General features: G+C 41.9%; 1 protein-coding gene and 1 pseudogene across 3 annotated transcripts in view; one reads left to right on the forward strand and one right to left on the reverse strand.

The window, feature by feature from the left end:
* The window catches only part of HPSE2 (heparanase 2), an 869,616-nt gene that overhangs the window by 531,210 nt on the left and 321,779 nt on the right, over window positions 1–16,627 (reverse strand). The window lies entirely within an intron of this gene.
* LOC102821595 lies at window positions 11–14,875 on the forward strand (annotated as a pseudogene).

Consider the following 16,627-nt stretch of genomic DNA (forward strand, 5'->3'; position numbering starts at 1 on the left):
TCCATCAACAATGAATGAAAAAAGAAAATGTGGTATCTGCATAAAGAAATTGTATCCAGCTATAAAAAGGATTAAGGTACGGATACATCCTACACCACAGACGAACCTTAAAAATATACGTAAGTCAGTCACACACAAAAAACACATATTTTAAAACTCTATTTCTTTGAAATGCCCCAAATAGGCAAAACTATACAAACATAGATGGCCTGGTGTGGCATGTAGGATAAGCACTGGACTCCAAACCACAAGATCAGCTGCTCCTTGGAAATCCTATACAGGGTTGAAGCGCCTCAACAGCCCTTAACAACAACAACTAGGTCAATGGAGTCCTGGTGTGGTGCTGTAGGATAAATACTGAACTTTTAACCACAAGTCAGTAGTTTAAGCCCACCAGCCGCTCCTTGAAACCTTATACAGGGTCATTATGAGTTGTAACTGACTTGATGGTACTAAACCACAACTAGCATGAAAGTCGGCAGTTCACACCCACCCAGAGGCACTCAGAACACAGGCCTGGAGATATACTTCAAAAAAGTCATTCTGGAAAACCCTACAAGGTAGTTCTGCTCTGCACACAGCAGACTGCCAAGAGTCAAAATCAGTTAGACAATATTAACAACAATGGAATGCACAATTGTGAATATACTAAAAGCTACTGAATATTTAATTGTATGGTATGTAAATTATGTCTCAAAAAGGCATTTCAAAACAAAAATTTAAAGCAAAGAACACACACATCCAGTCTCTCCGGCCTCTTCTCTAACCTTGCTTCTTTAGCACTGTGATCAAGAACTGGTCTCACTGGCTGTTTCTCTTATTTCTTGCTCTTTTTTTTTTTTTTTTTTAAAGTTTTTATTGTGAATTATGTGATAATGTACATGGAAGAACACCAGCTTTACATTCATCTTATCGCATTTCATTTTACTGCAATGATTACAATCCCCTCCATGCATCATCAAACAACCACAAGCCTGCCCCCAGCCATCAGCACACAGCCCCTCTTCCTCCCTGAGTCCAGAGTCCCCAGCTGCTTCATCTGTCCACACCATCATCTCTGCCTCCATCTCTGGAGTCACTGCTTCTCTGGGTAGGGTCCCTCACTCCGCTCTACTCACTTAATGGTCCCAGAGACCTCCACTCCTGGACTGCAAAATCAACCACTCCCCTCCTTTTGTAACAAAGCATCTACCTTTATATTTCCAACCCTCACAGTCAATCTTGATAGCAATTAAATCCTGATAGCAATTATTCACTATTGTACCACAAGAGTCGTATCCCCATCTCCTTTCATCAGCCCCATCCCAACAGACTGGAAACCACTCAGTGGAGATTCTACCTTCCCCCACCCCCTCTGGAACTAGGCTCCCTCTTGAAAGCTTGTAATCCAGTCACTTCTTGCCTTTGTAGCCCCCCAATTTTGGGTAGCCAATGTCTAAGTTCGGAGTCCTGGCGTGGCACTGTGGGTTAATGTGCCAGACTGCAAAGCTGTTTGAACTGCAAGGTCGGCAGTTCAAGCTTACCAGCTGCTCCTCAGAAACACTATTCAGGGTTGCTATGGGTCGGAATTGACTCAACAGCACTTAACATCAACAACAACAATGTCTAAGTTGCCCATCCCTGTCAACGCTGTGTACCGAGGGGGTGGGAGTGATCCTCGTTATAAAGATTTGTTCCCTCATTTGAGCAATTACATCCATAAGTATAGGTCAAGTTAATCAAATTATAGCGGATTACTTTTTTTCACTCTTCTTTCTTCTTCTAGTCAAGTTCTGATCATCCAGCCATCGAAGCCAGGTCAAATGGGTACTATCTGCAAGTATGGGTGTTCTTGTGCATCAACCCTCACTTCATATCATCTTGACGCTTCACTCTCTGCTCTAGTCCTCTGTGGCCATGTCACTGTTTCTGGGCTCAGGAGTCCCCGGGTTTTGCTATACTGCTGGCCAACTGGGTATCAATCCGGATTCACAGGACTCTGTTGAACATGGTCGGACTTAGTTCACAACTTCATTGCTGTTTCTTCCCCACTTCCCCTTATAGGTAACCAACTAGGTCACCAGCCAGACCACATGCCTGTTCATGTATTCCCCTTGAGTCTTAGCCTTGGAAGGGGGTTTGTTCTGAGGGAACCCGACCACTTGCCTTGATGGCTCCCAGGCGAACAGACTGCTTGTTCTTGTAGTAGTCAATCGGACTGCAATTATTGTTTTTTATTTTCCCTGCTGGTCTTTCTTTCAGGAAGTATCTTCTATGTTCTAGCTGTTCTTCTAGGCTGGTCTGCTTGTCCTTTCAAGTGGAAATTGCCCACCTCAGAAGATCCTGGATGGGGTTCAGGAGTCCACCTATAGTCTTATGCAATGTAAAGGCTCCACAGGAAGCCTCCTTTACTGGGCAAGTATTTGCCATTTTAGGTATTCCAATCAGTTATAGGCTGAAGACAGACTTATAAGCTTTCTATTGTGATGTTTCTGGCTAGTCCTTTCTCTTCCCCTCAAGTGTCTGTTTTACAAGGGTAGGCAAGGGAAACCAAGATTCGAAAAACAGCCAAGTATCTTAACATTATTTCCCCTCTTTTACCCATTCAAACCATGCCTCAATCTCTGTATCCCTGAGCCCTGTTCCAAGGTTGCGCATACATCATTATTTACCTCTGTCCCACTTAGCCCATGCAAACCTGCCTAACTGTTCTCCCATCTGCCTTGTTCTTCCATTCCCCTCCCCTGCACCCCCCAGTACCCAAGCTATCCTGTGTCTATTCCCTACCCTGTGATCCATCTTCCCCTTCCTCCCCTCTCCTCATCCCATACATCACATGATCAGCAAAGATTCCCCCTTCCCTTTGAGGGTGGGTTCTTTTTCTTAATCTTTACAATAATAGTCCTATGCAGTATTTCTCATTTTGTGACTGACTAATTTCACTCAACATAATGTCCTCAAGGTTCATTCATGTTAGGTGGTGGCTTGCAGCTTCCTTGTTATTCTTCAAAGTAGCATTATATTCCATTGTGTGTATGTACCACAGTTTGTTTAGCCATTCTTCCATTGATGGGCACTTAGGCTGTCTCCATTTTTTTGCTATTGTGAATAGTGCTGCTATGAACATCGGTGTGCATATATCTACTCGTGTTATAGCTCATATTTCTTGTGGGTAAATACCAAATAGAGGAATTGCTGGATCATAAGGTATTTCTATTTCCAACCTTCTGAGGAAGCGCCATATTGTTTTCTAGAGTGGCTGCACCATTAGCAATCCCACCAGTAGTGCAGGATTGTCCCAGACTCTCTGCATCCTCAACAGCATTTATTGTCCTCTACTTTTTTGATCTTTGCTATTATTGCTGGTGTGAGATGATGTCTCATTGTTGTTTTGATTTGCATCTCTCTAATGGGTAGTGATCGTCAACATTTCTTCATATGTTTGTTGGCTGCCCGGATCTCCTCCTTGGTGAAGTGTCGATGCATGTTCCGTGCTCATTTTTTAATTGGGTTATTTGTCTTTTTCTTGTAGAGGTGTTGCATTTTCCTATTTATTTTTTGATATTAGTCCCTTGTCTGATGTGTTGTTGCAAAATATTTTTTCCCATTTTGTGGGCTCCCTTTTTACTCTTTTGGTGAAGTCTTTTGATGCACGTAAGTTTTTAATTTTTAGTATGTTCCAATCATCTATTTTGTCTTTATGTCTTGCTTTTTTGTTGTTGCTAGGTACTTGCAGTCAGATCAGACTCATAGCGACCCTATGCACAACAGAATGAAACTCTTAAAATGTTCTTACATATTTCTGAAAAAGTGCTTCTTAGATTGTCTTTTTGGGTTCTATTTCATCTTTATTCTTGGATTGCAACAATTTGTGAGGTTTTCCTGATTGATTTCAATCATTCACTTGACAAATTTATCCTGAGTGGTTACATCATGTCAGACACAAGAAAGCATCTGAAGTACTTAGGGCATTGGATTACTTAATCTGGCCCTTCTGGTTACAGTCTTTGTAACTCCAACTAAATGACAGGTTTGTTGTTACATGACATTGAGTCAGTTCCAACTCATTGTGACCCTGTTTACGATTTCTGAGGCTGTAAATCTTTGTAGGAGCAGAAAGCCTCATCTTTCTCTCATGGAGCAGCTGGTGGGCTTGAACTGCTGACCTTGTGGTTTGCAGTCCAGTGTTCCTTGTATTGCACCACTATGCTCCCAATGCAATTGTGAGGTACTTATGGCCTACCAAGGTGCTTATCACATGTTGTTGTTAAGTCCTGTCAAGTTGGTGCCAACTCATAGTGACCCTGTATAGGATTAATGAGACTTTCAAATCTTTGCAGGAGCAGAAAGCCTCAACGTTCTCCTGAAGAGCTGGTGGGCTCGAACTGGCAACCTTGTGGTCCTCAGTCCTGTGCTAATCCTATAGATAGCTTATTAAAAATGCAAATGTTGTTGCTGTTAAGTGTCATTGAGTTGGTTCTGATCCATAGGGACCCTGTATAGGGCTTCCCAGGCTTATGGTTCAAACCAACTTGCAGTCTAGCACATCAGCCCACAGCGCCACACCAGGATGCCATAATGGAAATAAGGTGTATGAAACTCCAATGTGAGGACTAGTCAGTTTTGTCATCCCACTAGGCTTAACATGAGCCACGCTAGAGGCAAAAAAGGGGCTCTCACAAGTACCAGAAAGAAGAACAAGGATCATGTGCTTGGCACCTCCTTGGTCCAGGAGACAAACAACACGGGAGAAACCCAAGACTATGGCTCTAGACCACCCTTTAGGTCTGGAAAGTAACTCACATTCATGGTCCAATTTTCAGGCATGCAGCAGACAGGGGACAACAACACTAATAAGACACGCTAATCATAAAAGAGTCAATCATTCAAAATCAGAAGGACAACATTTACCTACGGACAAAGTCAAGGGTTGATGGGAAGGAGGGTGCAATGGAAATAGTAACCACATGGAGAAAGTGGGATAACTGTTGTTACATGGAGGGGATTGCAATCATTGAGACGAAACAAAGTGGATGATTTCTTCAATGTAAAGCTGGTGATCCTGTCTGCAAACCTTCACTCAATTCACAATAAAAAAAAAGGAGAACAGACTTTGTCACTAGACTTAGAGTAAGAAAACTTGTGTTCAATGAAGTAGACTCACACATGACATTAATATTTGTCCTAGGGTTATACAATATAGAGTGAACCCAAGGGTAGGTACACTGTTGTTGTTGTTGTTGTTGTTAACTGCTGTCAAGTAGGTTTTAACTCATAGCGACCCTGTATAGAATTTTCAAAGAGAGGCTAGTGGGTTTGAACCGCCAATCTTGTGGCTCACGGTCCAGTGCTTATCCTACAGTGCCACATCAGGATTTTTTGTTCTTGTTGTTGTTAGGCACTTTCAAGATAGTTCTGACTCCTACCAACTCTACACACAACAGAACGAAACCCTGTCTGGTCTGCCATCCTCACAATTGCTGCTGTGTCCATCCATCTCGTGGGGAGTCTTCCTTTTATGGGCTGACTCCTAGTTAATGAGGATGTATCAATATTGGCTCACCAATTGTAACAAATATACCACATTAATGCACTAATGGGAGTGCAGTGGTTCTATAAGATAAGCACTAGGTTGCGAATCACTCAGTCAGAGGTTCGAGCGCACCAGTAGCTCCATGGAAGAAAGAAGAGGCTTTCTGCTCCCTAAAGATTTACAGCTTTGGAAACCCTATGCAGGGTCACTATGAGTCCAAACTGACTGGACAGCACATAACAACAACAACATTGTCATCTTACATTAGTGCACTCTTGTTAAGTGCCGTGGAGTCAGTTCCAACTCATAGCAACCCTGTATAGGGTTTCTGTGGAGCAGCTGGTGAGCTTGAACTGCTGACCTTGTGGTTCAAACCAACCTCAGTCCATCACATTAACCCGCAGCACCACACCAGATGACACAAGTATAGGGGGGTCCAAGGGAGATACTAGAACTCTCTGTCCTTTCTGCTCAATTTTTCTATAAGCCTGAAACTGCTGTGGTGCTGTAGGATAAGCACTGGACTTCAAACCCACCAGTTGATCCTTGGAAACCCTATACAGGGCTGCTATGAGTTGGAAGTGACTCAATGGCACTTAACAATAACAATAACTATATATATATGTTGTTTTTTTTTAAATAAGTGTTTATTGTGAGGTTTAGATGGAAGAATATCAGGTTTACATTCATCCTATCGTATTTTGTGTCATTGCAATAATTACAATCCCTCCATACATCATCAAATAACCAAAGGGTACACCCCACAGGCCTGCCCCCCCCCAAACTGTCAGCACACAGCCCCTCTCCCTCCCTGAGTTCAGTGTCCCCAGCCACTCCATCTGTCCACGTCATCTTCTCTGTCTCCATCCCTGGCATCTCTGCCTCTCTGGGTAGAGTCCCGCTCTCCACTCTTCTCGCTTGATGGTCCCAGGGACCTCCACTCCTGGACTGCAAAATCAATCACTCTCCTCCATTTGTCAAAAAAACATTTACCTCTATATTTCCTACCCTAATAGTCAATCCTGATGGCAATTATTCACTATTGTACCATAAGAGTCTTATCCCCATTTCCTTTCTCCAGTCCAGTGTCTAAACTTGCCAATCCCTGTCAACCCTGTGTACCGAGGGGGTGGGAGTGGTCCTTGCTGTAAAGACTTGTTTCCCTTTTTGAGCTATTACATCCATAAGTAAAGGTCAAGTTCATCAAATTGTAGCAGGTTACTCTTTTTTTCCCCCTCTTCTTTCTTCCTCTAGTCGAGTTCTGATCATCTCGTCATCGAAGCCAGGTCAAGTGGGTACTATCTGCAAGTATGGGTGTGCTTGTGCATCTCCCCTCACTTCATATCAACTAGACACTTGACTCTCCACTCTAGTCCTCTGTGGCCATGTCACCGCCTCTGGGCCCAGAAGTCCCCTGTCTTGCCTTACTGCTGGCCATCCAGGTCTTCATCAAGGCTCACAGGGGTCACAATAACAATACTTTTTAAAAAATGAAATCAGTTCAATAGCTTTGTGATCCTGAACTCATCATTTAACTACCTTGAGTCTGAGTTTTTTAACTGTAAAATGGAGAGAATACCACTTACCCACAGGGTTATTTTGACAATTTGATGTAAGTATGACCAGTCCCTGGAGAGGGACATTATGCTTGGTAAAGTGGAGGGTCAGCGTAAAAGGAGATGGCACAGGGTCAGGTCATGTTTTGTCCTGTTGTGCATAGGTTCACTATGAGTCAGAGCAGATTCTATGGCATCTAACAACAACAACAACATGACTATGAAAATATTTTGATATGACCACAGCAACATCTCAATGTTTTAAAATAATATATGTTTAGAAATAATTGTTATTTCACGTTAACTTTCTTTGTAAGTTGTAAGTGAGGAGAAAGTCAGTAATGTGCTCGGAGATCTGAGAAAAAATAATAAATACAATATTTTTTTCCTGTAACTGAGAGTAACAGATGGCATTTTAATAGTTTCTGGAAGAAAAGGAAACAGCTTGAAATGTAATGATTTCAAGGTTGACTGAGGAGATGGAGAATAACATGGAAGAAGAGTTAGGTCATGGTTGGATAAGACAAAGGCAGGCTGGATAGGAAACTTGAACAGACAATAGGTATGGTAGGCTGAAGGCAGACTCCGAAGGAAGCATAATTACATTGAGAGCTATGAGCCTGTCCTATGTCCTTATTTACAACATGTATTTTCTTCAAAAAGGTAAAAGTAGGGTTAACTCAATGAGGGCAATTTCCTCTTCCAGAATAATTTAAATAAAAAATTCAAATCTCCAAGTAACACCCATCACATATATGGGCTAAATGTGCACATTTATTCTTACATGCTACTACTTATCACAGTCACTAGAAATAAACAGTTGCCATCCAGTCTGCTCTAATTCATTGCAACCCATGTATGTCAGAGTAGGACTGTGATCCACAGGATTTTCAGTGGGTGATTTTGTTGAAATACATTGCCAGCCCTTTCTTCCAAGGTGCTTCTGAGTATACTTGAATCCCTAACCTTTTGTTTAGCACCTGAGCATGTTAATTATTTGCACCTCCAGAAACTCCATCATGCTTGTTGTTAAATGCTGCCAGTCCAGTTCTGGCTCATAGTGACGCTGTACAGCATTTCTTGCGATCCAGTGTTTTATCCCAAGCTAGTAAGTATTTTTGATTAGGACCAAAAACTTATCTACTGGAAGGCAAAAACAAGAAAGAAATTTAGGGAAAGAGATTAATTTTATTCAAACAGCTTAGATAAATATCTCAGTGTTCAGGTTCAGTGGCCCCTGTAGCCCAGAGGAATGGCAGAAGGGTCTATCACCTTTGATTCCCAGATCATCATTAGAAAGAGCTGATTATATTTCCTCAACTAGTTGTAATAAATAGAATCAACATGTACTACTCAACAAAGACAGGAAAGGAATAGGTTCAGTGTTAATGGCCCTGGACTGAAGTCTTATTTTTTTGCTCAGAAATGCTCTCAGAGCAAATAACAGAAGGACACAAACTTCTCAGTACACAAACAACCCAGAACTTGGCAACAGAGGAATCTGTAGAAAATCTGGAGAAGCCAGAGATGCCAAAGGACCATTAGAGGAAACATAAAGGAAATCAGACAAGATTACTGGAAACTAAAAGAATGGTATTTGATAGAAACAGTGGGACCCAATGCCCTTCATAGTCAGGGAAAACAACCGCACTAAACAAACTCCAATGGACCTTACAGTACACCTACCCGATCCTCCTTCTGACTGATGACTTGCTCCCTCAATTGCTGGGAGGGCTACCAGCTGCCAGCCCTCTCCAGGAAAGTCCTTGTCTGAAAAGAGCTGCCTCTTTCATGGCCATGCAGCCTGTATCCAGTGACTGATCAATGTGGGGACCTGAAGACCTGACCTCCTCACCCGGACTCCAAAAGGCCCCAGCTCCAGAGCTTCTGGTAGAACTCACTGACCTTTATTCTGAGGGCATCACTGACCAACATCATCTTTTGCCTAATTCTGACTCTTTCCTTTCCCACCTGTGTTGATCTTGAGAACGCTCACCAATAAAATTTCTCCACGTTAATCTTCCATCTCAGAATCTGCTTTCTAGGAAACCCAACCAGCTATCCAGTGAGACAGTGACCCATTGCCACACAGTGTCTTTGTGAAGAAACTAAGATCCTGTGAACACCGCAGGTCTCTAGGTCCAAGACACTAACTAGCTGATCAGGTTCTTGTTTGATTATGGTATTCAACCCAGCACTTGACAACAGAAAAAGCTAGGAGAAATCTGACAAAGTTTGAGGTGCTAAAGGAACATTAGAAAAAAACATGAAAGGAATTGAGATGATTTATTTCAGAAACAAGTGATAGAAAATCACCACTATAAGAAAAGAGATTTAAAAATTCAGTATAAAGGATTTGGTTACACATGAGGAAATTTTGCTAACAATGAAAACTGCTAGATTAGAACAATTTCTAATGATGGTAATTTATTCATTTAATGTTGCTTTGAGTGTATGGCAGGAGCTGTGCTAGGCATGCCACGAAACTCTCTGCCATTAGGTCAATTCAATCATGTCAAGTCTGTTGTTATTAAAGTGCAGCTGAGTCAGTTATGACTCATGGCAACCCTGGACAGGGTTTCCAAGGAGTGGCTGGTGGGTTTGAATTGCCAACCTTGTGGTTATCAATTCAGTGCTGATCCTACAGTGCCACTCCAAGACTCCTATAGGAAAATAATAGACAGCTATTCCACATATCAAATCCCCCTTTTGAAAATCTGAAGAAATTAATGCCGGTCTTTTGGGATCAGATCAATTTATAAGCATTTTAAAAACATAACTTTTACCAATACAAGACAAGTCTGTGTAATTAGGGATATTAGTTATCTAGGCACCAAGAAAAGAGAAAAGTCACAGAAAAATAAACAGACTTCAATTTCAACCCCCAATTCCAAAAACTACCCATTTATGGTATATAAGCAGAAGGGACATGTTGACTACATTTTATGGTATTAAAACCAGTTAACATTGGTGTTGTTATTGCTGTTGTTAAGTGTTGTCCAGTCAGTTCGGACTCAGCGACCCTGTACTGGATTTCCAAGAACTGGCTGGTGACTTTGAAATGCTGACCTTGTGGTTCAAACTGACCTTGTGGTCCAGTGTTTATCCTATAGTGGCCACATCCTGGTTGTTGTTATTAAGTGCTGTCGAGTCAATATTGGCCCATAGTGACCCTGTGTAGGGTTTCCAAGAGCAGCTGGTGAGCTTGATCCACCAACCATGCAGTTCAAACCGACCTAGCAGTCCAGTGCATTAACCCACAGCAACGCCCCCCCTACAAAAAAACCCCAAGCAAACACAACATTAATATCATAATGTAAATAACAAAAACTCAATGTCAGTGAGGAACCAACTCAAATCATAAACTAACATTGCCTCTTTCCTCCCCTCAAATTTCAAGCTTCTCCAGTAATTTTTGCTGTGGTTTCTCAACTGGAATGCCACTGGGTGCTGAGAACTGTTGCCTCATCCGAGGATGTGTTACAAACTGGTCATAGTGGCGAGTCTATCAGTCTGTGTCTCATGATTGGCTGTGATGGCCTCTAGATGGTCTCCAGTGTCACAATTACATAGGGGCAAGGGTGTGGGTTGAATCTAATGCTTCTCCTGGAAAGTTTGCAGATCAGCAGGAAGATAGTCACCGGATTCTGATCAGGCAGTGGCCTGACAGCGCATATTCTTCTAGTGGGCATTGTAGAAGCATGCCAATAGAGCCTATTTAATCCTCACAGCAATATTATAGTTGCTAAGTGCCATCAAGTTGGTTCTGACTCATAGTAATCCTGTTCCTAAGGAACAGCTGGTGGGTTTGAACTACTGATCTTATGGCTCACAGTCCAGTGGTTGTTCTACAGCGCCACACCAGAAATCCAACAATATTATGAGGAAATACTATTACTATGCCCACTTTACAGAAAAAGACAAGATAAAAGATCTTGTCTATAGTTACAAATGCACTGTAGGATCAGCACTGGACCGAAAGGTCGGTTTGAACCACAAGGTTGGCAGTTCAAACTCACCAGATGCTCCTCGGAAACCCTATACAGGGTCACTATGAGTCAGACTGACTCAACAACACTTAACAACAACAACATAGTTATAAAACTAGGAAATCATGAAGTCAGGACTCAAATGTACATCCCACTGACTAAAATTCAATCCCTATATTGCCACCTATTACGCATATTTTTCATTATTGTTAGGTGATGGTGAGTTGGTTCCAATTTATAACGACCCTACCATGCACAACAGAGTGAATGAAACACTGCCCAGTCCTGTGTCATCTTCACAATAGTTGTTACGCTTGAGACCAATGCTGCATCCATCTCCTAGGGGGTCTTCTTTTTCACTGACCCTCCACTTTACCAAGCATAATGCCCTTCTCCAGGGACTGGTCTCTCCTATTAACATCCTGGCTTGTAAGGATCATGCTAGCTGTACTTCTTCCAACACAGAGCAGTTTGCTCTTCTGGCAGGTCATGGCACCTTCAATACTCTCCTCCAACACCATAACTCAAATGCATCAATTCTTCTGTGGTCTTGCCTAGTTAGTCACTGTGCAACTTTCACATGCATATGAGGCTACTGAAAATACCCCGGCTTGGGTCATGCGCACCGTAGTCTCAAACTGACATCTTTGCTCTTGAACACAATATAGAGATCATGTGCAGCAGACTTGTCTACATCATTTAATTTGTTCCATGAGTACTGATTGTGGAGCTAAGCAAAATGAAGTTCTTGACAACTTCAGACTTTTCTCCAATTACCATGATGTTATTATTTGGTCCAGTTGAGAGGATCTTTGTTTTCTTTACATTGATGTGCAATTCATACTGAAGGCTGTGTACTCTTTGATCTTTATCAGTAAGTATTTTAAGTCCTCTTCAATTCCAGCAAGCAAGCTTGCATCAGCTATATTTCACAGGTTGCTAACGAGTCTTCCACCAATCCTGATGCCATTTTCGTCTTCATATAACACAACTTCTCAGATTATTTTCTCAGCATACAGACAAAATAAATATGGTGAAAGGATACAGCCCTACTACACACCTTTCCTTACTTTAAACCATTCAGTGTCCCCTTGGTCTGTTTGAAGGACTGCCTTTTGGTTTATGTACAGGTTCCTTATAAGCACTATTAAGTGTTTTGGAATTTCCATTCTTCACAATGTTATCCATAGTTTGTCATGATCTACACAGTCATAAGTTTCTGCATATTAAATAAAGCACAAGTAAACATCTGGTTATATGAAGAAAAACGGGGCATCAGGAAGACTCATTAACAACCTGCGATATGCAGATGATACAACCTTGCTTGCTGAAAGTGAAGAGGACTTAAAATATTTACTGATGAATATCAAAGAACACAGCCTTCGGTATGGATTGCATCTCAGTGTAAAGAAAACAAAAATCCTCACCACTGGATCCATAAACAACATTCTTATAAATGGAGAAAGGAATGAGGTTGTCAAGGACTTCAGTCTTCTTGGATCAACTATCAACTCTCACAGAAGCAGCAGTCAAGAAATCAAACGACATATCACATTAGACAAATCTTGTTTCCTTTTTAAAGTGATGAAGAGCAAAGATAACAGCTTGAAGAGTAAGGTGCGCCTGACCCAAGCCATTGTATTTTCCATAACCTCACATGCATGTGAAAGCTGAACAGTGAATAAGGAAGACCATAGAAGAATTGATGCTTTTGAGTTACGGTGTTGGAGGAGAATATTGAAAGTGCCATGGGCTGCCAAAAGAACCAACAGATCTGTGTTGGAAGAATTGCAACCAGAGTGCTCCTTGGAGGCCAGGATGGCCAAAGTTTGTCTCTTATACTTCACACATATTGTCAGGAGGGACCAGTCGCTGGAGAAGGATATCATGTTTGGTAAGGTCAGAGAAAAAGAGGAAGACCCTCAATGAGATGGATTGGCAAAGCAGCAGCATCAATAGGCTCACGCGTGGCAACAATAGTGAGGTTGGCCTAGGATTGGGCAGTGTTTCGTTCAGCTGTGCATAAGGTCACTATGAGTTGATACTGAATCAATGGCACCTAACAGCAACAACAAACATCCTTCTGATATTCTCTGCTTTCATCCAAGATCCATATGTTAGCCAGCAATGACATCCCTCGTTCCATGTGTCCTTCTAAATTTGGCTTTATTTTCTGGCAGTTCTCTGTCGATGTACTGTTGCAATTGTTTTTTTGTTTTTTTTAATTACCTTAAGCAAGATTTTATTTGCATGTGATATTTATGATATTGTTTGATAATTTCCACATTCCATTGGGTCACCTCTCTTTGGAATGGGCACAAATATGGATCTCTTCAAATCAGTTGGTCAGTTTGCTGTATTCCAAATTACTTAGCATAGGTGAGTGAGCGCTTCCAATGCTGCATCATTTATTTGAAAGATTTTGGCTCGTATTCCATCCGTTCCTGGAGTTTGGTTGTTTGCCAATACCTTCAGTGCAGCTTAGATTCATTCCTTCAGTACCACTAATTCTTGAATACACGCTGTCTCTTGAAGTGTTTGAAAATCAACCATTTCTTTTTGGTATAGTGACTTTGTGTATTCCTTCCATCTTTTTTGGATGCTTTCTGTATCATTTAATATTTTGCTTCTAGAATCTATTAATATTTCAAGTGGAGGCTTGAATTTTTCCTTCAGTTATTTCATCTTGAGAAATGCTGTGACTGTTCTTCTCTTTTGGTTTTGTAACTCCAGGTCTTTGTGCATTTCATGGTAATACTTGACTTCGTCTTCTCAAGCTGCCCTTTGAAATTTTCTGTTCACCTCTTTTATTTCCTCAATACTTCCATTTGCTTTAGTTTCCTCTTGCTGAAAAGCAAGTTTCAGAGTCTCTTCTTTTTCTTCTGTATTTTTAATGCCCTTTTGCTTTCTTCCTGTATGATGTTCTAGATGTCATCCCACAATTTTTTTCATCTTTGGTCATTAGTGTCTAATGCATCACATCTTTTGTTTAGATGGTCTCTAAACTCAAGTGGGATATGTTCAAGGTCATATTTTGGCTCTCGTGGACTAGATTTAATTTTCTTCAGCTTCATCTTGAACTTGCATATGAACAATTGATGATCTGTTCCACCATCTATTCCTGGTCTTGTTTTGGCTGATGATATGGAAGCTTTGCACTGTCTCTTCCCAAAGATGCAGTCAATTTGATTCCTGTGCACTCTATCTGGTGAATTCCAAGTGTATAGTCATTGTTTTTTATGTTGCTTAAAAAAGGTATTTGCAATGAGTTAGTTGGTCTTGCAAAATTCTATCATTTGGACTCTCCGCTGGCTGCTGCCAAGCTGCCCACTGCGCTGCTCAGTTGCCCAAGTCTGAGTCGCTTCCTGCGTCTAACCCGCACCTAAGCTGAGGCTGCTGCTGATCCGGCCCTGGCCCGGCCGCAACAACTAGGCAAATGTCCTTCACTTTTGTCTCGCCCATGCAAGTGTATTTCAATGGTGCCCACATCCGCCAGGTGGATCTGCACACACAGACCGTATCCTTTGGCATCCTTGCATCCCACTTACCCACGCTGCCAGCTCTGCAATCGGGACTGGTAGTCATTCACGCTGAGGATAGCACTACCACCAAGTACTTTGTGAGCAGTGGTTCCATCACAGTGAATGCTGACCCTTCTGTGCAGTTACTGGCTGAGAAGGCTGCGACACGGGACGTGTTGGACCTGTGGGAAGCCAAGGCCAACCTGGAGAAGGCGCCATCAGAACTGTCAGGGTAGGCGAGCAGAAACCCAGATGTGCAGCGAGGCCAGTGAGCCCCTGGTGAAGGCCCTTGAGTAGCAGTGTGTGCTCCTTGGCTCAGGTGGGGAAACTGAGGCCCGACAGGGGTGATCTCAGCAAGAGGCTGACTACAGGGGCCAGTGCAGTGCCTGGAAGACCCTCTCATAGGATCAGAGCTCTGCATCTTGATCTGGGGTGGTCTTTCCCATACCCTCAGCACTCCCACCAGTTTAATAGCACCCTCTACTATGCCCACCCCTACTCCAATTAAAGATTGGGATTCACACACACACACACACACACACACAAATTCTGTCATTTGATTTGCTGCATCATTTCTAGCACCAAACCCTATTTTCCAACTACTGATCCTTCTTCTTTGTTTCCATCCTTCATAGTCCAATGACCATTAATTATCAATACATCTTGATTGCATGTTTGATCCACTTTGGACTGAAGAAGTTGGTAGAATTCTTCAATTTCGTCATCACTGGCTTTAGTGGTTCGTGCATAAATTTGAATAATAGTGGTATTAACTGGACAATATTGTAGGCATATAGATATTATCCTATCACTGACAGCATTGTACTTCAAGATAGATCTTGAAATATTCTTTTAAATGATGAATGTGATGCCATTCCTCTTCAATTTGTTATTCCCAGTATAATAAACCATATGATTGTCAGATTCAAAACAGCCAAAAGTAGTTGATTTCAGTTCACTAATCTCTAGGATATCAATCTTTATGCATTGCATTTCATTTTTGACAACTTTCAATTTTCCTAGATTTATACCTCATACATTCCATGTTCCAATTATTAATAGATATTTGTAGCTATTTCTCCTCATTTTGAGTTGTGCCCCATCAGCAAATGAAGCACCCAAAAGCTTTACTCCATTCACGTCATTATTGTCAATTCAACTTTGAGGAGGCAACTCTTAACCAGCTGCATTTTAAGTGCCTTCCAACCTGAGGGCTTCATCTTCTGGTGCTATATCTGACACTATTCTGGTGTTATTCACAATGTTTTCATTTTCTGGTACCATTTCTGACAATGTTCCACTGCTCTTCATAAGGGTTCCCGTGGCTAAACATTCAGAAGTACTGCCCTCTTCTTCTTCTTAGTCTGTCTTGGTTTGGAAGTGCCACCAAGACTTGTCCACCATGGTTGATCCTGCTGGCATTGAAAATACCAGTGACATAGCTTCCAGCATCACAGAAACACACAAGCTACTACAGTATGACAAACTTGACAGATGAGTGATCATATTATGCGTATATGCGAGATGACAACCTTGGAAACCTGTACTTGTTAAGTGACTCTGTGGCACTTAGCAACAATATGTGTTCATGGAGGAGTCCTGGTGTGATGCTGTAGGATAAGCACTGGACTACTAACTGCACTTAACTGCTATTCAGATCTACCAACCACTCCTTGGAAACCCTAAACGACAACAGTAACTAATGATGAGATTGGCGGTTAAAACATATCAGCCCCTTCTCGGAAATCTCTATGCACGGTAGCTATGAGTCGGAACCAACTCAACTGTACTTAACAACAACCGCATGCATATATGAAGGAGTCCTGATGGTGGGTTATGTGTTGGGCTGCAGTTTAAATCCACCAGTTGCTTCTTGGGAGTAAGAGGAGGTTTTCTGCTCTGGAAAATATTTGTTATTGTTGTTGTTGTTATGTGCCATGGAGTTGGTTCCAACTGATAGCGACCCTCTACAGGGTTTCCGAGGCTGTAAATCTTTACGGGAGCAGAAAGCCTCATCTTTCTCCCACAGAACAGCTGGTAGATTCGAAC

This window comes from Chrysochloris asiatica, unplaced genomic scaffold (assembly GCF_000296735.1).
Source record: "Chrysochloris asiatica unplaced genomic scaffold, ChrAsi1.0 scaffold00003, whole genome shotgun sequence".
NCBI lineage: Eukaryota > Metazoa > Chordata > Mammalia > Afrosoricida > Chrysochloridae > Chrysochloris > Chrysochloris asiatica.